Raw genomic sequence first — 26,387 nt, forward strand, 5'->3', positions numbered from 1 at the left:
TTGTCTTCAGGATTGTTCTGGGAAAGCCATGTTTCATCTCCTGTGGAAATTCTGCAAAGAAAAATTTCAGGACCATGATCCTATTTGTTTAAAATTCCATTGAAAGCTACATTCTGGTCTGCAGCCAATTTGGGCACAATGGTTTTAGCACCCTTTGAGTGGAAAGTTTGTTCAACTTTAATTTTTTCATCAGAATAGTGTAAGCTTAAACAATTGAAATGTCTGTGGTGTTGGCTATTGTTACTGCTTTTAATTATTGATTGTCAATTAGTGCAAGAAAAATATTTTTGTCATAAATTCATTTGAATGGTCTACACTGCAGGCTTTCTCTTTAACATTGTCTTGTCCCTTCTTGAAATGAGTTAACTGTTGATTTATTTGGGACACTCCCCATCAACTTTTTGTAAAGCATCAATGATTTTACCATTTTTCTATCCAAGCTTAATCATAAATTTGATGTTCTTGTTTCAATGTTAGCAGAATTAGTGTTGCTCTGATAGTACTTCATTTAAAACTGGTGTCTTATAGTGCCTCAAATTGGATTCTGTTCAAACGTGTTATAACAAGTTAGAACCAGATTATGTTGGTGCAAAAGAAATTTAAAGCCATGAATAGTTTTTTTTATAATACATATTTTTCATAAATGTTTGAAGACCCCCTCATATTTTACAGTACTTTTTATATGTTAAGATATAAAAAACACAAAAATCATTGTGTTACAATTAACTAAAGTATTTAGTGCAGTAGCATTTTATACACATAGGTATCATAGGAAAAATAGGATATATCATATAACTTCTACAGACAAGAGCAGAGACTCCATCTAGGTTTGCATAGGCACTTCTCTGATATTTGCATAGTGACAAGATTGTTTAATGATGTATTTCTCAGAAAGTAGCTTCCTTGGTAAATGATGAGTGACTGTACTTTAGACTTAAATTCCTATTCTTACTCTCATTACTTAAGGTAGTAGAAGCTTAGTTAATTTATTTTATATCTCTCTTTTATAATGCATGCATTTAATACAATAACATTTACTAAGCATAATTTATCTGTATTCCACAAATTTTGCTAAGTTGTATTTTCCTTTAACTCAAATATGCATACGGTATAAAAGATAAAAAGTGGTACACCTGAATAAGGCATTTATCATGGATGAAGCTCATAGTTCTGGAAGTTACCCTTGGGAAGTCAGTGAGTGAGTGAATGGTGAGTGAATGTGAATCACTCCACTATATTAATAGAATAAGATCATATGGTAGTTCATATAACAGTAACAATTGCTGCAGAAAAGTATTTGAAAAAATTCCAACTCTTATAATTAAAACAAAAAAATAACATTTTATAAACTAGCAATAAAGGTGGAATTCCCATAAATTGATAATGAACATCTACAAAAAACATACATCTAACACAATTTCTAATGGACAAAGACTAGACCTTTTCTCCTACTGGAAAATATGCGAATATGTCATGTCTCATTACTCTGTGTCATTATTGTACTCAGATACCTAGATAGTGAAGTAAAATAATTTAATAATGCAAATTAGAAAAGGAGAAGTAAAACTAAATTTATTTGCAGATGACAATTATCTATGGATAAAATTTCAAAATAATATACCAAAAATGTCTGGTACTGTTATAATAAGCAGGTATAGCAATGTCACAAGATGTACTACTGTTTACATCATGGTAATGAATAATATAATTGGAAATAAAAGTACCACCACCAATAAAAGAATACAGTAGTACACATAAATCTAATAAAATATTTAAAGAGCATCTGTGCAGAAAACTACAAATGACTCATGAAATAAAGAAAAAATAGACTTAAATAAAGATATATTTCAAGTTCTTGAATAAGAAGACTCAATATTGCTTAGATGTCAGTTCTTCCTAACTTGATATATAAGTTCAAGACAGTACAAATTATATTCACAACAGGCCTATTTTGTACATGTGGACAAGTGGATTCTAAGGTTTACATGGAAAAGGAAAAGTCTCCGATTAATTAAAAAAAAAAGAAACTCAAAATTGGAAGGCTCATATTACCAGCTTTAAGAAATTATAAAGCTAGAGTAATCAAGACTATTTTTAACTAATAGTGCTGGTGCAATTGAATGCTAATATGCAAAAGGAAACAAAACAAACAGACACAGATCTAAAGACCTTGCATATTACATAAAACTAAACTAAAAATACACAATCATTTATATGTAAAATGCAAGATTAAAATACTCTAGAAGAAAACATTTTAAAATTATTTGTGATCTTGGGTTTGATGATGAGTACTGATATGGTTTAACAGTATCCCCATCCAAATCTTAACTTGAATTTTATGTCCCAGAATTCCCAAGTGTTGTAGGAGAGACACAGTGGGAGGTAATTGAATCATGGGAGCCAGCCTTTCCCATGCTATTGTCATGATAGTGAATAAGTCTCACAATATCTGATAAGTTTATCAGGGGTTTCTGTTTTTGCCTCCTCCTCATTTTTTCTCTTGCAGCTGCCATATAAGAAGTGCCTTTCACCTTCCACCATGTTTCTGAGGCCTGCCCAGCCGTGTGGAACTGTAAGTCTAATTAAACCTTTTTTTGTTTCCAGTTTTGAGTATGTCTTTATCAGCAGCATGAAAATGAACTAATACAGTAAATTGGTACCAGGAGTGGGATGTTGCTGTAAAAATACCCAAAAATGTGGAAGCAACTTTGGAACTGGATAACAGGCAGAGGTTGGAACAGTTTGGAGGGCTCAGAAGAAAAGAAAGTGTGGTAAAATTTGGAACTTCCCAGAGACTTATTGAATAGCTTTGCCCAAAAGGCTTATAGCAATATGGACAATAAAATTCAGGCTGAGGTGGTCTCAGATGGATATGAGGAAATTGTTGGGATCTGGAGCAAAGGTGACCCTTATTATGTTTTAGCAAAGAGGCTGGCAGCAGTTTGCCCCTGCCCTAGAGGTTTGTGGAACTTTGAACTTGAGAGCAATGATTTAGGATACCTGATGGAAGAAATTCCTAAGCAGTAAAGCATTCAAGAGATGACTTGGGTGCTGTTAAAAGCGTTCCATTTTAAAAGGGAAACAGAGCATAAAAGTTCAGAAAATTTGCGGCCTGACAATGCACTAGAAAAGAAAAACCAACTTTTTTTTTTTAAGAGAAACTCAAGCCAGCTGCTGAAATTTGCATAAGTAGCAAGGAGCCTAATGTTAATCCCCAAGGCCATGTGGAAAATGTTTCCAGGCCGTGTCAGAGACTTTCATAGCAGCTGCTCCCATCCCAGGCCCCAAATTCCAGGAGGAGAAAGTGGTTTCATGTGCTGGGCCCAGGGTCCCCATGCTGTGTGTAGCTTAGGGACTTGGTGCCCTGTGTCCCAGCCACTCCAGCCATGGCTGAAAGGGGCCAATGTACAGCTCAGGCTGTGGCTTCAGAGGGTGGCAGCCCCTAACCTTGGCAGCTTCCACTTGGTTTTGAGCCCAGGGGTGCACAGAAGTCAAGAATTGAGGTTTGGGAACCTCTGCCTAGATTTCAGAAAGATGTATGGAAACTACTGAATGCCCAGCAAACATTTGCTGTAGGGACAGGGCCCTCATGGAGACCCTCTGCTAGGGCAATGTGGAAGGGAAATGTGGGGTTGGAGCCCCCACACAGAGTCCCTACTGGGGCACTGCTTGGTGGAGCTGTGAAAAGAGGGCCACCATCCTGCAGACCCCAGAGTGATAGCTCCACTGACAGTTTGCACCATGCACCTGGAAAAGCTGCAGACACTCAATGCCAGCCCATGAAAGCAGCCAGGAGGGAGGCCGTACCCTGCAAAGCCACAGGGCGGAGCTGTCCAAGACCATGGGAACCCACCTCTTGCATCAGTGTGACCTGGATGCCTGACCTGCTGTCAAAAGAAAATAATTTTGGAGCCTTAAATTTTGACTGCCCTGCTGGATTTCTGACTTGCATGGGCCCTGTAACCTCCTTGCTTTGGTCAATTTCTCCCATTTTGTATGGCTGTATTTACCCAATATGTGTACTCTCGTTGTATCTAGGAAGTAACTAGTTTGCTTTTGATTTTACAAGCTCATAGGTAGAAGGAACTTGCTTTGTCTCAGGTGAGACTTTCAACTGTGGACTTTGGGTTAATGCTGAAATGAGTTAAGACTTTGGCGGACTGTTGGGAAGGCATGATTGGTTTTGAAATGAGAAGACGTAAGATTTGGTGAAGCCTGGCGGAATGATATGGTTTGGCTGTGTCCCGGTCCAAATTTCAACTTGAATTGTATCTCCCAGAATTCTTACGTGTTGTAGGAGGGACCCAGAGGGAGGTTATTGAATCATGGGGGCTGGTCTTTCTGATGTTATTCTCCTCATAGTGAATAAGTCTCACGAGATCTAGCGAGTTTATCAGGGATTTCCGCTTTTGCTTCTTCCTCAGTTTTCTCTTGCTGCTGCCATGTAAGAAATGCCTTTCATGTCCCACCATGATTCTGAGGCCGCCCCAGCCAAGTGGAACTGTAAGTTCAATTAAACCTCTTTTATTCCCAGTTTCGGGTATGTGTTTATTAGCAGAGTGAAAATGAACTAGTACAAGAGTTTGGCTACAATACTAAAGGCACAATTCATTAAAGAAAACTGGGGAATTACGCTTTATTAAAAAGATGTTTTGTCAAGATGATATTACAAAAAGAAAACACACAGAATATATTTCAAAACACAAATTTGATTAAAAAACTATACAACATATAAAGTTAAAACTAAATAGTAATAATAATAATAAACTACCCAATTAAAAATTTGCAACAAAGATGTATTAATTACATTTAAGCATATGAAAAGCAATAGTTTTAATTAGAAAAAAGCAAATTAAAATTATAATGAGATACCACTACATATGTTAATTTTTAAAAAATAATATTTAATGCTGGTAAGAATACAGAGCAAGAGAAACTGACATTAATTTTAATGAAAATACAAAATGATACATCACTCTGGAAAATAATTTGGCAGTCATTTTTACAAACCCTATCATAGACATACCACATAATCTAGTCATCACACTTTTAGTTATTTATTCATATGATTTGAAAACTTATAACTAAGCAAAATCTGCACATGAATGTTTATAATTGCTTTATTTATAATTGCCCCAAGTTAGAAGCAAACAGTATATCCTTGCATAGGTGAAGGGCAAACAAATGATGGTACATCCATTCAGTGGAACATTATCAACAAAAAGGAATGCTCTACCAAGCCTGTCAAAGGTATGCCAACTACATGCTGCCTATAAGAAATTCACTTCTCCTATAAGACACAAACAGATTTAAAATAAAGACAAATAAAAAGATATTCAATGCAAATGGAAATGAAGAAGGAGTAGCTATAATTATATCAGACAAAATAGATTTCAAGACAAAAGCTGTAATGAAACAAAGAAGGTTATTATATAATGATAAGGGAGTTGATTCAGCAAGAGGATTTAACAATTATAAATTATGCACTCAACACTGGAGCACCCAGATATATAAAACAAATCTTATCAGAGCTAGAAAAAGAGACAGGCTTTAATAGGATAATAAGGGAGGATTTCAATACCTCACTTTCAGCACAGGACAGATCATTCACACAGAAAATCAATAAAGAAACATGGACTTAATCTGCAATATAGACCAAATGGACCTAGCAGACGTTTACAGAACATTACATCCAACAGCTGCAGAATAAGCATTCTTCTCCTCAGTACATGAAACATTTTCAAGGACAGAAAATATTGTAGGCCACAAAACGAGTCTCAAATATTTTTAAATAAATTATATTATGTATTTTTAACACAGAAAAACTAGAAATTAACAACACAAGAAACATTGGGATCTACAGAAAAACATAAATATTAAACAATATGCTCCTGACCAACCATTAGACGAATCCAGGATTTGCTATCAACTTATTTTTGACAAATGGGGACAAGAACATACACTGGGGAAAGGACAGTCTCTTCAATAGATAGTGACAGGAAAACTGGATATCCATAAGCGGAAGATTGAAACTAAACACTTATTTTTTTGCCATGTACAAAAATCAAATCGAAAGGGATTAAAGACTTAAATCTAAGAGCTCAAACTATAAAACTACCAGTAGAAAACATTGGGAAGCACTCCAGGACATTAGTAGGGGCAAATAATTCTTGAGTAAGCCTCATAAGCAAAGGCAATCAAAGTAAAAATGGACAAATGTGATCACATTAAATTAAGAAGCTTCTGTACAGCAAAGGAAACAATTAACAAAGTGAACAGACAATCCAGAGGATAAAAGACAATATTTACAAACATCATGGCTGTTGAAGGATTAATAACCAGAATATGTAAGGAGCACAAACAACTCAATAGGAAAAACATCTGATTGAAAAATGGGCAAAATATCTAAATAAACGTTTCTCAGAAGACATACAAATGGCCAACAGGTTTATGAAAAAAAAATACTCAGCATCACTAATTATCAGGAAAATGCAAATCAAAAATAAAATGAGATATCTTTTCACCCCAGTGAATATGGATTCTATCCGGAAGATAGTCATTAATTAAAGCTGGTAAGAATATGGAGAAGGGGGATCCCTTGTACACTATTGTGGGAATGCAAATTAATAATGCTGCTGTGGAGAACAGTATAAACCTTCTTTAGAAAACTAGGTATGGAACTAATGTATGATCCAGCAATCCCACTGCGGGCTATATCCCAAAAAAGGAGAAAAATAGTATATTAAAGGGGTATTTGTATTATCATGTTTAATGCAGCACTATTCACCACAGCCAAGCTGCAGAAGCAACCTAACTGCCCATCGGTGGATGAATGGATACAAAAAATGGGATCGATATACACAATGAAATATGAAATCTTGTCATTTGCAACAACATGGATGAAACTGGAGGACATTACGTTGAATGATATAGAGACAAACGTCCTATGTCTCACTTATACATGTGGGAGCTAAAAAATATATAAACATATAAAATTGAGAGTGGATTAATTATTGACAGATAATGGGGAGGGTAAAGGAGAGGTGGAGATAGATTGGCAATGTTTCATGAGTATAAAATACAGTTAGATAAATAAGATCTAGTAATGGTAGTACATTAGGGTGACTACAGTTAACTACAACTTATCATACATTTTAAAATAACAAATATAGTGAATTTGGAATGTTTTTAATATAAAGAAATAATAAAGCCTTGACATTATTTCTACTCCAGTACTCTTATTGGATCATTACACGTTGTATGACTGTATCAAAACATCACATGTGCCCATAAATATATACAGCTATTATGTACTCATAAAAATTAAATATAAACATTTAAATATAAAAAAGTTATGGATGACTTTTGAATGCATATTAATAGGTAAAATAACCAGTTGGAAAAACGTGATATACTATATGATTCCACTTATGTGATATTCTGGAAGGGGTAAAATTATAGAGACAATAAAATGATGAGCAGTTGGCATGGTATCAGCAGAGAGAGTTGGTTAAATAGGTGAAACACAAGGGTTTTTTTTTTGAGGTCATAAAACTATTTTCTCTTAGAGCAGAGACAAGCAAAATAGGAAAAACAGAAGAAAGAATAAGTAATACCAAAACATGTATCTTTGAAAAGATCAACAAAATTAACAAACATAGGTATCAAAAAAAGAGAAGATCTAATGTACTAAAATCAGAAATGAAAGTGAGAATATGCTACCTAAATTATTTAAAAGGATAAGAGAATACTGAAATATTAAAGATCAATAAATTATGTAATTATGTAATTTTGATAAAATGGAAAAGTTCCTAGAAATACAAAAAAAAAACCCAGCAAAACTGCACCAAAAGTAAAAATCTTAATGCAGCTAAACAAACTTAAATCATTAATCGATACATTCTAACAAATAAAAGCCCAGGGTGAGCTGGTTTCAATGGTGAATTCTACTAACAATTTAAAGACTTTACAACAATAATTTCTAAACTTTTCCAAAAAGTAGAAAAAGAAACACTTTCTAACTTATTATTTAAAGATAGAGGTACTCTGACACCACAGCGAGATAAACACCAACTGAAAGAAAAAAGATTATAGAAAAACATACCTTATGAATATAGATGCAAAAATAACTGCCCCCAAAACAGTAAACTAAATAAAGGAGCATATTTACAGGATCATACATTATGGCTAAATGGGATGTATCTCAGGAATTCAAGAATCTTTCAGCATATAAAAATCAATTTATTAATAGATTGAAGGAATAACATGAATGATTATTTTAATCATTCATTGATTCAGAAAAAGCATTTCACAAAATTTAACATCATTTCATAATAAAAACACTCAACTATCAAGAAATAGAGGTCCTAAAGTATCCACAGAGACTATTCAAGCTAATAAACAAATTCAGCAAGGGGTCAGGATACAAGATCAACACTCAAAAATCAGGTGTATTGCTATACAATAGCGATAAAAATCTGAACTTGAAATTATGAAAACAATTTCATTTACAGTAGCATAAAATGTTAAATGCTTAGGAATGAATTTAATCAATTAGGTTCAAGCCTTGTACAATAAACAAACTCCTGTTAAAATTAAGACTATCTATTAAATGGAAAGGCATTCTTTGTTAAAGAATTTTAAGACTCAGTGTTAAAATGGCAATATTACCCAAATACCTAAAGATTCAATGAAATGATATCAAATCCAAACTGCTGTATTTGCAGAAATAGAAAAGCTGATAATCTAATATTAATATGAAATTGTAAGGAAGCAGGAACTGTCAAAAAGTTTAAAAAAGAACATATTGAAGGTCTCAAACTTTGTAATTTCGAAACTTACTACAAAATAAGAAAACTATGGTGCTGTTAGGTTTGCGCAAACATTATTGTGTTTTTTGCTATTACTTTTAATGACAAAAATTGCAATTGCTTTTTAACCAAACTAATAATGTAATAAGAATGGTTAATAATAATAAACCAAACAAAGAATAAACATATAGATGAATTAAATAAGATGTAGGGTCCAGAAATAAACTCATAAATCTATTATCAATTTATTTTTGACAATGATACAAACAAAATTGAATGGGAAAAAATACTATCTCAATAAATATTTCTGAAGTAACTGGATATCTATGTAAGAAGAATTAAGTTAAACCTCTACCTCATATTATGTATAAAAATTAACCAAAAATGTATCAACAACATACAGGTAACAGTTAAAGCTATAAAATATCAGAAGTAAACATAGGGGTGATTTTTCATAACTTCCAATTTAGTGATGAATTCTTCAATATGACACCAACAGCAAAACCATCAGAAGACAAATATAAATTTTTTCAAAATATATTTTGTTTAAGGTACATTATCAAGAAACTGAAAAGACAATCTACAGAATAAGAAAATATTTGCAAATTATATATCTTATAAGTCTATTATCATATATTTATGATCATTGCTGAATGGTCAAACAACCCCATAAAATAGTGGGCAAAATATTTAAATATGTGTTTTTGTGTAGCAAATACACAAATGTTCAAAATCACAAGAAAAGATCCTCAACATCGTTAATTATTTAAAACATGCAAAACCACAATAGAGTACCACTTTATATCCCCTAAGATGGCTTATTGAATATTGAAAATTGCACTTGGTGAGAAATTGGAATCCTCTTACATTGCTGGTGGAAATGTAAAATGGTATAGCTGCTGTAAACTACAGCTTAGCGATTCCTAATGAAACTAACCATCGAGTTAACATATGAAACAGGAATTGCACTTCTATGTACAGATGCTTCACGATTTATAATGGGGTTACATCCTGATAAATCCATCTCAGGTCAAAAATATTTTAAGTGAAAAATGTGGTTAATGCTCTGATAAACTGCATCGTAAATTTGTAAATTTATAAGTCAGACCATTATAAATCAGGGATTGTCTGTACATAGATCTAATAATTTAAAATAGTTACTCAAAATAAAAATTTGCCCAAATATTCATAGCAGCACTAGTGTAACAATAACAAAATGGTGGAAACAACTCGAACGCCCATCGGTGAATGAATGGATAAACAAATTGCAGTGTATCCATACAATGGTGATGGTTGTACAACTTTGAGAATGTCCTAGATACTGTTAAGTGATATAATTAATTTTATGTTAACTGTATTTTACCTCACTTATTGGGGAAAATTATATATATTACTTTTTTATAAACTAGTACATAAAATAAAAATAATATGAAAATTAAACGGTGGCCTTCTTGGCGTTCCTGTCTCCTCTGTGTGAGTAAGTCTCTAGGTGTGTAATACCTTTTTCCTATAAGGACATCAGTTGTCAAATTTAACTTCCATTCAAATACAGTAGGAATTCAATTTAAATGCATCTGGAAAGTCTCTGTTTCCAACCTCAAACTCCCTGGTTCAAGTAATTCTCCTGCCTCAGCCTCCTGAGTAGCTGGGATTACAGGCACCTGCCACCACGCGCAGCTAATTTTTGTATTTTTAGTAGAGACAGGGTTTCACCATGTTGGCCAGGATGGTCTCATCTCCTGACCTCATGATCTGCCTGCCTTGGCAATACAATATTTTCATAGCTAGGGTCGCCATATTTCTGTCTTTGGTGAACTTTCAGTGAGTTCCCTTTGCATCTTTGTCGTGTGAGTGTTTAGCTTTCCTCCTCCTTCTTCTTCTTTTTCTTTTCTTCGTCAGCTTTTTTCTTTTTCTTTCTTATACTGGAAGTGCCAATACATATTTTCTATAATATACTGATATTTTTCTATACAAAATAAATCTTTTGTATAAATTTTGAGTGCTAAATTTTATCACCTCATATATCAAAAATATTTTCAATTAAACTTTGACATGTTGTGCATTTTAAGCTGCATTCTGATTTTGAATATGTTTAAATATTTTTAAAACTTTAGCAATTTTATATACATATATTAATTTTTATTTTAAGTTCAGGGGTATAAGTGCAGGTTTGTTACACAGGTAAACTTGCATCATGGGGGGTTTGTTGTACATGGGCATCACCCAGGTGGGTATTAAGCCTGGTATGCATTAGTTATTTTTCCTGATCCTCTCCCTCCTCCCACCCTCCACTCTCCGAAAGACCCCACCGTGTGTTGTTCTCCTCTATGTGTCCATGTGTTCTCAACATTTAGCTCCCATTTATACATGTAGTATTTGGTTTTCTGTTCCTTTGCTAGTTTACTAAGGATAATGGCCTCCAGCTCCACCCATGTCTCTGCAAAGGACATTATCTCATTCTTTTTAAATATGTCTTTATCCTACATTATTTACTGCATTTATTCTCTTGAATTTATCACTTTTTACTTCACTTGGATTAAAGTTTTTACTTTTTTTTAACTTCACATAAAAAAATTTAAATATTCAGTGCTACACAATAAAATTTAGTTTCCTGATCTTCCTTATTTCCACTGGATTAATACATTTTTAAATAAATCATCTTATATTGTCCTATTTGAAAATGTTCTTTATATAAGGAAGCATTTCACACTTAACATAATTAGAATAAACACCTTTTGGAAATGGGGTCTTGTGTTGTCACTCAGGGTAGAGTACAGGGGTGTGGTCATGGCTCCCTGCAGACTTGATCTGCTGGGCTCAAGCGATACGCCCACCTCAGCCACCTGAGTAGCTGGAATAATAGCTGGAACTACAGCTACACAACACCAGATATCCTGGTTAAATTGTTTTTCAACATTTTTTGTAGAGACCAGTGTTTCATTATGTTGCCAAGGCTGGTGTTGAACTCCTAAGCTCAAGTGATGCCTCCCAAAGTCCATGTGAGGTACTGTGCCCAGCCTAAAATGTGCTTTTAAGAGACAAGGAGAATCACCTAAAACTGAGGTAGCACTTTAAGGGTCGAGTTGGTGCTTCTGAAAACAAACTAACAAAAACAAAAACAAAACAAAACAACAACAACAAAAAAAGAGACACATCACAGTCTACCTATCTCATCTGTGTAAAAGTTTTTTTTCCACAGAAACCCATAAAGATCACAGTTTTCTGTTATTTTAAGGTGCTTATCTTTGAAGATCTTTAAAGATTTCTTCTAATGCTCATTTAATAATAAGAATAAAGAAAAATAATATTGTATGGAGTAAAAAAATGGCATTTATTTTTAAGCGAAAATTAAAGTTCAAAAATTTGAAAACACTACTTATATAATGGCTATGACTAAAACAAGAGAAGCTGAAGAAAGTTGATGCCACTTAAAAGTTCAGAGGGTTATGTCACCAATAACATCATCACTAAGGAACTGATACCACACAAACTGTATCAGCAGATATTACAAGCTTGCATCAATTAACAACAACAAAAAAAACTTTGCCTTTCCAATAATTTTATAAAATAAAATTTATTGCATTTTATGTTATTGTTTCTTAGCCCTCAGGTCCTTTCTAACAATTATTTCACTCACAAGGAAAATTATTATGAAATTCTTCAAATGCGTAATTGCCTTAATGTTAAATCAATACACAGAAAAATGAGTAAAAACATTGTAAATAGTAAAACAACAATAACAGTAATATTTCAAATAATGTTACACACAACTCTGGTTATTATAAACTTACTCTAACCCTGATCAAACCAAGAAGGCTCTTTGCCAGCTCATGTAATACTATCAGTTTAATAAAGTATATTGGCCCTTATATCTTAATGAACATCCTTCTAGAACGTTAAATCCACTTATTTTCTCATTGTTTCTTTCCAAATTTATGTCCAAAAAATATTTTGTCTTTATCCTTGAATGTATCAATTTTTATCAGAATAGAAAAAAAACCATAAGAAGGGAATCATATAATCATATGATGATAAAATTTACACACAGACACACAGAGAAAGCAGAGCAAGCCCGAGAGAGAGAGAGAGAGAGAGAGAGAGAGAGAGAGAGAGGAATGCCTTGGAGTTAAAAAATAGCCTTTTTAGAATGTGTTTAGGATGACAAAATTCCTTGCTTTAGAAAAACTTAACTTCATTGTTTGAGATTGTCTTAAAATATAGACTTTGAGGAGAAATTGCTTTATCCTCCAATAGGATATAAGCTTGTTAGATTAATTTGTTCTCAGAATGCAGAAAATGGCAACCTTAGTGTGTAGACAAACTGCAACCCAATTATGTCCATAAAAGGCAAATACATCAACACATTATCCCCAAATAAGGTAAATGCTGAGCTGTAGCCAATGAAGCCGTTTCTGTAATGCCTGCCCGTGTTGCTGGGTGGATCTCTCTGAAACTCTCCTGGTGAATACGATGTTGGTGCATTGCGTAAGTTTTAAGTCATGTATTAAAAAATGTGAAAACAAACATATCATAAAATGGTAATTATGATCAGCAAAGGGGAGTGGTATTTTAATTCTCTTTACAGAAGTATCAGCAGCATTAGCAACGGCTGTGTACCTCTTAGAAATGAAGAAACCCAAACCCATCTCAAACTTATTAAATCGAAGTTTCATTAGCAAATTTTTCAGCTTATTTCTCTGCATATAAGGGATTGAGAAGCATTGGTTTAAAGTAGTTTTCATGTCAATTTAGGGAGAATGTCTTAACTCTTTTGTTTATTTATTCATTTATTTATTTATTGTAGAGACAGTGATATGTTTTGGATCTGTGTCCCTGCCCAAATTTCATGTCTAATTTTAGTACCCCATGTTAGAGGTATAACCTGGTGGGAGGTGATTGGATACTGGGGGCAGTTTCTCATGGTTTAACACCATCCTGCTCCAGACATGTGAAGATGCCTACTTCCACTTTGCTTTCCACCATGAGTAAAATCTCCCTGAGGTCTCCCCAGAAACCGATGCTGCCATGCCTCCTGCACAGCCTGAAGAACCATGAGCCAATAAAACCATTCTCCCTTATAAATTACCTAATCTCAGGTATTTCTTTATAGCAGTGCAAGAATGAACTAATACAGGCAAGACCTCACTATGTTTCCCAGACTGGTTTGGAATTCCTGCGCTTCAAGCCATCCTCCTGCCTCAGCCTCTCAAAGTGCTGCTGGGATTACAGCAGTGAATCACAGTGCCTGATCCTAATGGTCTGAGTTTAAGGTGAGAACATTTGATAAATTTGTATCCTGGTCAAGTGTTTGCTCAACAATGTAGAGTAGGTAAGTTAGAGTTTACCAGATTTGGGATTTTCTGTGTAGACTGCCATGCAAGTGTGGAAGTCAGTGACTTAGAGAATTTGATTTAGAAATATTTCTGAAATTTTAAAGTGTTTTGAGTGGCATAATATTGGGGAACAGGAGCTTATATTACCTTTGTCAGTGGGATAGGAGATAGTAGACACACCTCATAGATAGGTGGCTGTTGAGACTTCAGGTGTGGTATAGAAATTGGTGATAAAATGTTTGTTGGCTGAAAGTGGTTAAGAAAAGAAAATTTGAAAGGAATGTTCAGGAGAATTAAACCTTAGTAGGAAGATCAAATGGATGTGGTAGTCACCAAATATGGTAATAGAAAAGGGGAAGAAAAGAAAACAAGTTAGGTGCTAAAATTATCAAACTATGAAGGGCATTTCTGGGATATCAATGTATAGTTTTTTTTTTTAATTTTTGAGCAGGACCCTAATTGTTTTATATTAAAAGGTATTTGTGCAATGAAGAACCTAATGTGTTAATACCACAACTAAAGATTTGGGGGCCTGTCTGAGCTTTTTCTTTCCTTTTTATAACACCCTCTCATTTTATTGTAATTTTAAATGGCCTAGGGAATATAGTTGATTTTCTTAAAGCACAATTAAAACATGTTTCTCTCTCTCTCTCTCTCTCTCTCTCTCTATCATCAACCTGTGATCTGCCTTTGTATCTATCTAGGGTTTTTTGGTTATTTGCTTTTACAAAATTAAAATTGTAATATACATCTTTCTTCCCAATTAACAACATCTTAAATATTCCGCTAGGTCAATAAGTGTAGATTGATATAATGAGTCAGTAGATTAATATCTTTCAATTATATATATATATATATACATATATATACAATATTATTGAAACATCCTTTTGATGGACATTTAAATTGTTTTCTGCCTGTACATATTTTTCATTTTTATGGTTATTATTGGTACAAAAAGTAAGGATATTGGAAAATACATTCTTATATCTGGGTGATATTTTTCCTATAGCATATATGTCTTTATTTGAGATTTAAATATATTTTATCAGTGGCTGTAGCTATATTACCTTCCCCATAGAAACCAGAAACTGATAGTTTCAACAGCATTCACCTCATAAAAGTACCAATGTGCTCAATTCCTTGGCAAGAGTGAATAACTTTTAAAATTTTAATTTAAAAAAATTGTCAATTTTATGGGTAAAAAGTATATCTACTTGTTATGTTACTTCATATTATTATAACTATTACAATTATAACAATTACACTTCCCATTGGTTTCGCTTTTCCATTAATTGCTCTTTGGAACTACACTTGCTTTTTCTAAGTGGTTTGCCTTTTTCTTACCAATTAGTATTATTTTTTATATTGGGGTTATTAACTGTCTGTCATTTATGATGCAAAGATTTTTCACATTTTAATCCTTATGCTTTCTTCTAATTGCTTTTTTATTGCTTTAACTATAGATTGAAATAACTTAGCAGATGTGGTTATCATTTTCATTTTATTACAGGTTTAAAGTCAGCTACATTTATAATTAATTTTAATCACACATTTATATTACAAAAAATATCCTACTACTATTTTGTTTTGCTTGTATTTTAAAAATATTTAGTTTTTTTCAAATTTTGATTATATTTTAGTTAAGGACCCAAGGGTTTTTTGTAATTTCACATTAGCAATTAAGTTTTCCAAATTGCTTACATTTGCCTTTTATGATATATATTATCTATAGGAACACGGCATTTTGAAACATCTCATCTATTTCATTGATTATGCTTTTGTTCTTTGTATTTCATTTTTGTGTTTACAGATTTTTTAAAAATATCATCTTTCTCTATTGTTATTTTATCATCCTTTTGGCTCTCTATGTTTTCAAAATAAATTTTGACCATTTGCCTTATTTTATTCTACATTTAGCAATTGTACTTTCCCTTCTCAAATTACAGCATTTTCTTTTTTAGCCAGAATCATTTCATGTAACAGCCTTTAGCTACAAGCACATTCTCAGACTTTACATTCAAGATAAGTAAAATAAAGGAAGTTAGTTATGCGTATTGGGTCAGCCAGTGATAACAGTGGAATTCTTAGTAATCCAAGTTCCTATTTATTATTTGTTTTATCACCCATCTACCCATGTATCTATCTACCTGTTTATTGTCTATCAATTCTGAAAATATCATTGCGATTTTATCACTGAGTTGATTACATTGTTAATTTGAAAAGCTGGGGAAGAGAAAGAAGAGGATGATCGAGGAAAAAAATTGAATTTATTATCACTGAACTGTACACTTAAAAATGGTTCAACCATTGTGGAAGACAGTGGGGCGATTCCTCAAGGATCTAAAACCAGAAATACCATTTGACTCAGCAATCCCATTACTGGGTATATACCCAAAGGATTATAAATCATTCTGCTATAAAGACACATGCATACATATGTTTATTGCAGCACTGTTCACAATAGCTAAGACTTGGAACTAACCCAAATGCCCATCAGTGATAGACCGGATAAAGAAAATGTGGCACATATACACCAAGGAATACTATGCAGCCATAGAAAAGGATGAATTCATGTCCTTTGCAGGGACATGGATGAAGAGGGAATGCATCATTCTCACCAAACTAACACAAGAACAGAAACCAAACACCACATGTTCTCACTCATAAGTGGGAGTTGAACAACGAGAACATGTGGACACAGGGAGGGGAACATCACACACCGGGGCCTGTCAGGGGGTTGGGGGCTAGGGGAGAGATAGCAATGGGAGAAATACTTAATGTAGATGATGGGTTGATGGGTGCAGCAAACCGCTATGGCACATGTATATCTATGTAACAAACCTGCACATTCTGCACATGTATCCCAGAACTTAAAGTTTAATAAAATTAAAAAATGAAATAAATAAATAAATAAATAAAATGAAATGAAATTTAAAGAGTCAAAAAAAAAAGTAGTCAAGCTTGGTGGCGGGCACCTATAGTCCCAGTTACTCTGGAGGTTGAGGCATGAGAATCACTTGAACCTAGGAGGTGGAAGTTGCAGTGAGCTGAGATAGCACCACTGCACTCCAGCCTGGGCAACAGAGTAAGACTCTGTCCCAAAAATAAATTTTTAAAAAATGATAAAGAGGGCCAGGTTCCATGGCTCACTCCTTTAATCCCAGCATTTTGGGAGGCCGAGGCAGGTAGATCACTTGAGGTCAGGAGCTTGAGACAAGCCTGGCCAACATGGTGAGACCCTGTCTCTACTACAAATACAAAAATTAGCCAGTCATGGTGGCATGAACCTGTAATCCCAGCTACTTGGGAGACTGAGGCAGGAAAATTGCTTGAACTTGAGAGGCGGAGGTTGTGATGAGCCAAGATCACACCACTGAACTCCAGCCTGGTCAACACAGTGAGCCTCTGTCTAAGAAAAAAGTAAAGATGATAATGTGGTTGGCTGTGTTCCCACCCTAATCTCAACTTTAATAGTATCTCCCAGAATTTCCATGTGTTGTGGAAGGGACCAAGAGGGAGATAACTGAATCATGGGGGCTGGTCATCCTGTGCTATTCTCATGATAGTGAATAAGTCTCACAAGATCTGATAGGTTTATCAGGGGTTTCTGCTTTTGCTTCCTCCTCATTTTTTCTCTTGCAGCTGCCATGTAAGAAGTGCTTTTCATCTCCCGCCATGATTCTGAGGCCTCCCCAGCCATGTGGAATTGTAAGTCCAATTAAACTTCCTTTTCTTCCCAGTCTCGGGTATGTCTTTGTCAGCAGTGTGAAAATGGAGTAATACAGTAAATTGGTACCAGTAGAGTGGGGCATAGCTGAAAAGATACCCGAAAATGTGGAAGCAACTTTAGAACTTGGTAACAGGCAAAGGTTGGAACAGTTTGAAGAAGACAGGAAAATGTGGGAAAGTTTGGAATCTCCTGAAGACTTGCTGAATGGCTTTGACAAAAATGCTGATAGTGATGTAAACAATAAGGTCCAGGCTGAGGTGGCCTCAGATGGTGATGAGAAACTTGTTGGGAACTGGAGAAAAGGTGACTCCTGTTATATTTTGGCAAAGAAACTGAGGGCATTTTTCCCCTGCACTAGAGATTTATGGAACTTTGAACTTGGGAGAGATGATTTAGGATATCTAGTGAAAGAAATTTCTAAGCAGCAAAGCATTCAAAAGGTGACTTGGGTGCTGTTAAAAGCATCCTAGAGCATAAAAGTTCAGAAAATTTGCAGCCTGATGATGTACTAGGAATGAAAAACCCAGATTTTGAGGAGAAATTCAAGTTGGCTGCAGAAATTTGCATAAATAACAAGGAGCCTAATGTTAATGCCCAAGACCATGGGAAAAATGTCTCCAGGCTATGTCAGAGATCTTCATGGCAGCCCCTCCCATCACAAACCCAGAGGCCCCGAAGGAAAAAGTGGTTTCATGGGCCAGACCCAAGGTCCCCATGCTGTGTGCAGCCTAGGGACTTGGTGCCCTGTGTCCCAGCTGTTCCAGCCTTGGCTAAAAGGGGCCAATGTACAGCATGGGCTGTGGCTTCAGAGGGTGGAAGCCCCAAGCCTTGGCAGTTTCCACATGGTATTGAGCCTGTGGGTGCACAGAAGTCAAGAATCGAGGTTTGGAAGCTTCCACCTAGGTATCAGAAGATGTATGGAAACACCTGGATGCCCAGGCAAAAGTTTTCTGCAGGCATGCAGCCCTCATGCTTGGGCATGAGGGAAGGGAAATGTGGGGTCAGAGCCCCCACACAACATCCCTACTGGAGCACTGCACCATGTGCCTGGAATAGCCGCAGACACTCAATGCCAGCCCTTGAAAGCAGCAGGGAAGGAGGCTGTTCCCTGCAAAGCTACAGAGGCAGGGCTGCCCATGACCATGAGAACCCACCTCTTGCATCAGAGTGACCTGGGTTTGAGACCTAGAGTCAAAGGAGATCATTTTGGACCTTTAAAATTTGACTGCCCCACTGGATTTTGGACTTTCGTGGGCCCTGTAACCCCTTTGTTTTGGCCAATTTCTCTGATTTGGAATGGCTGTATTTACCGAATACTTGTCCCCCCTTGTATCTAGGAAGTCACTAGCTTGTGTTTGATTTTACAGGCTCATAGGCAGTAGGGACTTGTCTTGTCTCAGATGAGACTTTGGACTGTGGACTTTTGGGTTAATACTGAAATGAGTTAAGCATTTGGGGGACTGCTGGGAGGGCATGATTGGTTTTGAAATGTGAGGACAAGAGATTTGGAGGGACCAGGGGTGGAATGATAAGGTTTGGCTGTGTTCTTACCCGAATCTCAGCTTGAATAGTATCTCCCAGAATTCCTATATGTTGCGGGAGGGACAGAGAGGGAGGTAATTGAATTATGGGGCCCGTCTTTCCCATGCTATTCTCATGATAGTGAATAAATCTTATGAGATCTGATGGGTTTATCAGGGATTTCCGCTTTTGTTTCTTCCTCATTTTTCTCTTGCCGCCACCATGTAAGAAGTGGCTTTCACCTCCTGCCATGATTCTGAGGCCTCCCCAGCCATGCGGAACTGTAAGTCCAATTAAACCTCCTTTTCTTCCCAGTCTCAGTTATGTCTTTATCAGCAGCATTAAAATGAACTAATACAGATGGTATTTTTTTCTTTTTAATGGAGTACCTGTGTTAAAACAAACAAGCAAACAAGAAAACCAAAAAAGGAAAAACACTTGACAAATAGAGCTTAGATAGGCCATTAAGGGAAGGGTTCTCAGGCATAAATACCTGATATCGTAAACCATAACAAAAGACTTGCAAATACCACAACCTTGCAAAAAAGGCCATGACAACTATACACAAAAAATGGTTCTTCAAGAACACCTGTCCAGAAACTACCTGTCCAAACTCAGACTTAAACTACCCTTGTTATTGATCCTTGTACCCAAGGACAATTATCTCAAAAGAAGTATGTAATTCTCCTCATTTTTCCTTTAAAAATCTGTCTTCCTTGACTCTCATGAATACACACATAGTTTACCATGACACACATATTCCCATTGCAATGCTCTATTTTCAAATAAATATCTTTTCTTTTAGAAAAGAAAAAAATAGTAATAATTTGGAAAGTATTGCTACCTCTACAATAAGTCATTTCACATCAGAAAAAGATACACATTTATTTTTAATTTTCTTTTATGTCCCTGAATAGGTTTCTTTTTTTTCATTTGTACTCTAAAAATATTCTAATTAAATTTATTCCCATATGGCTTATATCAATATTCACATGTCATTTTTATGAGGTTTTTTTCTATATATACTAACTGGTTATCGTAAGAAAATAAATTACTGAAAATTTGTTTTATAACCACATGCAAATGAAAATCAGTATCACTTCACCTTTTAGCAGTTGACATATTTGGTAATTTTTACCTTTTGAAAATAATTTTGACTAAATTTTAACTAACTGACCAGTCCTGCTGATTCTCATATATTGATTTTTCATGATGTCTCTGAATTTTATTCCAATTGTTCTGCATGTTTAAAGACTCAATATTTTATATTGCCCTTTTATTTCTCTTTATTTGTCCTAATTACAATAATATTAGATACTTTTTTTAGTGGTCTACTGTCACCTTTTCTAGATTCTGATACCATAATTTCCATTACTGCATGATCATATTTTTCTATATCCTTGCTGTCTGCCAAGTTTAGAGCCTGAAATATAGCAATTTCTCTGTGAATGTGGCCTAAATCATTGACTAAACTTAAATAACTTTTTTGTTTTTTCCCATACTCTCTATTGACTCTAATTCTTTTATGTTAGCTTTCTATTAAAATTATAATTTTATGATTATTTTGTTATTATTTATACACCTATTACTATATTTACTAATTCTTACAGAGTTGTTATCGATATAAACAATTTTGTTAATAATCTTTGAGTTTAGTGTTCAAACAATATGTACAATTGTTTAGGTATATACATTTCAATCAATCTAAAATTTTGGTTTGATTTTGTTTTATTGCAATTCTTCTCAATAAATATACAATAAGCTTGAGAAATTTTTTAAAAAATGAATTAGCTACAAAAAGCAATATGGACTTTAAACAATGAATACATATCATTATATTTGTTTTTTAGATATAACTAGAACGTTGAGGAGTAAGTCTGACAAGAATATGGTGAAAGAAAACCTATAGGAATCTCTTTCAATAAAATAAGTGTATAATAGTTAAATAAAACATAATGATGAATAAAAATTAAAAACTAACAATAAATATGAACATATATGTGTATATACATGCTTTTAATAATTTATAAACAAAAATATCAATTAATCAGAAATATCAAACATCTGAGGTTGTTGATGTTCAAATCATGAAGACTAAATTTTTAAATCGTGAATTGATAAAACAAAATAATCCAACTAAGTATCTTATTTATTACCAAATTTACAACATGTTTTATACTTAGGTCAATGAATTTGAAAACGGAGTCCAGAAAGAGATCCATATACACGTGGTCAATTAAAATTTTATTAAAGATGTCAATTTAATGCAATGAAGACAGAATGCTTATTTCAACTAATAATGCTGAAGCAACTGGATATTCTTGTAAAAATTTAAACTCTTATTTATATTTCACTTTCAGTGAGTGTTCAGTGAGAATTGCTTTCAGCAAATATTAACTTTATAAATGTCCCAAGTGTAAAAACTAACTGTAAACAATTTCTAGTAGAAATAATATAATTTTTGTAACAATTGATATGCAAATATTTATCAGACAGCACACAAAGTTCATATGTTAATAGATAAATATCATCAAAATTAGAAATTTTACTTTTCAAAAGACATGATTAATAAAATGCAAAGGCTAGCCACATGCAGGAAGAAATGAGAGTTAAAATAAATTTTAAACTAAATAAATAGACAAGAACAAAAACCAAAACTTGGAAGTCACATTATAAAAGATACAGAGAGCAAAAAAAAAAAAAACACAAGAATGTATTCTCGACATTTTTACTCATTAGAAAAATGCAAATAAGACTACAAGAATATGCTATTGCAAGACTAAAATGAAATGTAAACAAAACAACCCAGCAAAAACAACTAGAGCAACAATAATGAATCCCCACTGCCAATAATAAGTGTTGATGAACATTCAGAGTAGAGTGACTGAACTCGCATCCATCGCTGGTGGGAATATACCATCCCTCTGAAAAACAATTGGCAGTATTATTAGCATCAGTTTAACTTATGACTCAGTGATACATTGCTAGGTATTTACTGAAAAGAAACAAAATCACATGTCTGTGTAAAGATATGTATATAAATATTTATAGTGGTTTTATTCATAATAGCCACAAACTGGAAACAACCCATATGCCCATCAATTGAAAAATGAATAAAAATATGTGATTGATAGGTAAATTCCACAGGATGAAAAGCTACTTGGCAATAAAAGAATGTTCTACATAAATACATAGCATTAGGTTGAATGAAATAAGACAGAAACAAAAAAATACATATTGTACAATTGTATAATTAATTTTCTATATGACATTCTAGACAAAGCAACAAAGCAAAGCTTTTAAATCTATAATGAGGCTGGGTGCAGTGGCTCATGCCTGTAATCCCGGCACTTTGGGAGGCTGAGGTGGGAGGATCACCTGAGGTCAGGAGTTTGAGACCAGCCTGGCCAACATGGTGAAACCCCATCTCTACTAAAACTACGAAAATTAGCCTGGTGTGGTGGCACACGCCTGTAATCTCAGCTACTCAGGAGGTTGAGGCAAGAGAATTGCTTGAACCCGGGAGGTGGAGGTTGCAGTGAGTCAAGATCATGCTACTGTACTCTAGCACGGGCGACAAGAGCGAAACTCTGTCTCAAAAAATAAATAAATAAATAAATAAAAGAAAAATCTATAATGATAGAAAGCAGGTGTGATTACACAAGGTCAAGGTAAGGAATGATTGCTAAGAATATTTTAGGGGTGGTTAATGGCAATTTTCTATATTTTGGTTGTGGTGCTAGTTATGCTAGTGTATATTTTTATCAAAATTTATCAAATTAAGCATTAAGTGGTGCATCTTTATATTTAATTTTTACATCTCTAAAGTTTATTTAAAATGTGCTACAATTACTCAATTACTTTTAGGCTATTTTCGGAGAATGAAAACATTTTAATTTTTAAATCCTACTTTATTGTTCAAATCATTTAAGCACTCACTGACATCTGGCATTAGTAGAAAGAAATGAGACTTATTTATAAGGGAAAGATACAGAAACAAATAAAAATTTTTGACATCACTGTCATTCTTCTACTCTGGGGCTTAACTTAATTGGAATGGACCTGGTTCATAGTCGGTTTTGTCTTTGACTGCTTATATATGCCATGAATCATTATACCATTTTAAAAATAAGTCTTAATTTTATTAGCTACATCTTCAATATAAATAGGGTGATCATATATGCTTTTGTGAGTGAAACAGAGATGGTTTAAATAAGTAACCCTGGCACACATTTTTGATGAGCATGTATGCATATTCCATAAACATACTGGAAATTGATAAAGCAGAACATCATGAATCTGCCCAATGAGCATACTTTTGAAAATTTTAATGCTATAACTTTACAAAGCTAACTTCTCAATACATCTTCTTCTTTGAACATATTATATCTGAGGTTGTATGGTTTTGGATCTACAGAAAAGGTATATAAATACATTTTCTTAATACTAACAGAGTCACACACATGCATCACCTCACACCTGTTAGAAAATATCATCAAAGAGCCAAATGATAAAAAGTGTTGGCATGGATGTGGAAGAAACAGAATCCTTGTACACTGTTAGGGTTATTGTAATTCTGGCACAGCCATTATGGAAAACAGTATGTTCCTCAGGCTTTAGGAGTATTTTTCTCCATCTTCATTTTAGATTCAGGGAATACATGAGCAGTTTTGATATATGCATATATTGCATCTTTCTGGGATTTGATGTACAAATTATTTCATCACCCAGAGAGTGAGCAGAGTACTTGATAAGTAGTTTTTCAACCTTACCCTCCTTCAATTTTCCACCCTTAAGTAAGCCCGAGTGTCTACTGTTCCCCTCTTTAGGTCTGTGTGTACTCAATATTTAGCTCCCATTTATATTTGAGAAAATGTGTTTTTGATTTTCTGTGTTGATTTCATTAGGATAATCGCCTTCAATTACATCCATGTTGCTGCAAAGAACATGACCTCATTCTTTTTATGACTGTACTGTGTTCCATGATGTATATGTATCACATTTTTTTAATCCAGTCCACCATTAATGGGCATGGTATTAGTCTGTTTTCATACTGCTATAAAAAGCTGCCAGAGACTGGGTAATTTATAACGGAAATAATTTAACTGACTCACAGTTCATCATGGCGGGGGAGGCCTGAGAAAACTTACAATCATAGCAGAAGGCAAAGGGGAAGCAAGGCACCTTCATCACAAGGTGGCAGGAAGGAGAAATGCCGAGCAAATGGGGAGGAGCCCTTCATACAACCATCAGATCTTGTGAGAACTTACTCACTATCATGAAAACAGCATAGGGGAACCAACCCCATTATTCAATTACCTCGACCTGGTCTCCACCTTGATACATGGGGATTATGCGGATTACAATTCAAGATGAAATTTGGGTGAGAACACAAAACCTAACCGTATCAGGCATCTAGGTTGATTCCATGTCTTTACTATTGTGAATAGTACTGTGATGAACATACTTGTGTGTGCGTCTCTATGGCAGAATAATTTATATTCCTTTGGGTATATACCAAGTAATAGGATTGCTGGGTCAAATTATAGTTCTGTTTTATGTTCTTTGAGTATTCTCCAAACTGCTTTCCACAGTGGCTGAAATAATTCACATTCCCACCAGCACTGGATATACATTCACTTTTCTCTGCAACCTCACCAACATCTATTACATTTTGTCTTCTTAATAATAGCCCTTATGACCGGTGTGATAGTAATCCATTGTGGTTTTGATTTGAATTTCTCTAATAATTAGTGATCTTGAACATTTTTTATATGCTTGTTGGCAACATGTATGTCCTCATTAAGAAGTGTCTGTTAATTTCCTCTGCCCATTTTTAATGAAGTTGGATTTTGATTGTTGATTTAATTTCATTCCTTATAGATCTGCATATTAGACCTTTGTCAGAGGCAGAGTTTGCAAATATTTATTTTATCATTCTGTAGATTGTCTGTTTACTCTGTTGATAGTTTCTTTTGCCGGGCAGAAGCTCTTTAGTTTTATTAGATCTCACTTGTCAATTTTTGTTTTTGTTGCAATTGATTTTGGAGTCTTCATCCTGAAATCTTTGCCAAGGCCTATGTCCAGAATGCTATGTCCTAGGCTTTCTTCTAGGGCTTTTATAGTTTTAGGTTTTAAATTTAAGTCTTTAATCCATCTTGAGTTGAGTTTTGTACATGATGAAAGAAAGTGGTTCAGTTTCCATTTTCTGCATATGGCTAGCCACTTCTCCAAGCATCATTTATTTTTTAATTTTTATTGTTATTATTATTATACTTTAAGTTTTAGGGTACATGTGCACAATGTGCAGGTTTGTTACATATGTATACATGTGCCATGCTGCTGTGCTGCACCCATTAACTTGTCATTTAGCATTAGGTATATCTCCTAATGCTATCCCTCCCTCCCCCGACCCCACAACAGTCCCTGATGTGTGATGTTCCCCTTCCTGTGTCCATGTGTTCTCATTGTTCAATTTCTACCTATGAGTGAGAACATGCGGTGTTTGGTTTTTTGTCCTTGCGATAGTTTGCTGAGAATGATGGTTTCCAGCTTCATCCATGTCCCTACAAAGGACATGAACTCAATATTTTTTATGGCTGCATAGTATTCCATGGTGTATATGTGCCACATTTTCTTAATCCAGTCTATCATTGTTGGACATTTGGGTTGGTTCCAAATCTTTGCTATGCTGGGTCAACATACGAAAATCAATAAATGTAATCCAGCATATAAACAGAACCAAAGAAAAAAACCACATGATTATCTCAATAGATGCAGAAAAGGCCTTTGACAAAATTCAACAACCCTTCATGCTAAAAACTCTCAATAAATTAGGTGTTGATGGGACGTATCTCAAAATAATAAGAGCTATCTATGAAAAACCCACAGCCAATGTCATACTGAATGGACAAAAACTGAAAGCACTCCCTTTGAAAACTGGCACAAGACAGGGATGCCCTCTCTCACCACTCCTATTCAACATAGTGT

General features: G+C 34.4%; 1 long non-coding RNA gene across 1 annotated transcript; it reads left to right on the forward strand.

Annotated features, from left to right (window-relative positions):
• The first annotated feature begins 1,550 nt into the window (after positions 1-1,550).
• LOC134810019 (uncharacterized) lies at positions 1,551-22,087 on the forward strand. The gene is made up of 5 exons (XR_010157084.1): positions 1,551-2,572; positions 4,425-4,503; positions 13,921-14,080; positions 17,789-17,854; positions 19,627-22,087. It is a non-coding gene; the product is annotated as an uncharacterized LOC134810019 (long non-coding RNA).
• Positions 22,088-26,387: the final 4,300 nt, after the last annotated feature.

This window comes from Pan troglodytes, chromosome 4 (genome assembly GCF_028858775.2).
Source record: "Pan troglodytes isolate AG18354 chromosome 4, NHGRI_mPanTro3-v2.0_pri, whole genome shotgun sequence".
In the NCBI taxonomy this organism is placed as follows: domain Eukaryota; kingdom Metazoa; phylum Chordata; class Mammalia; order Primates; family Hominidae; genus Pan; species Pan troglodytes.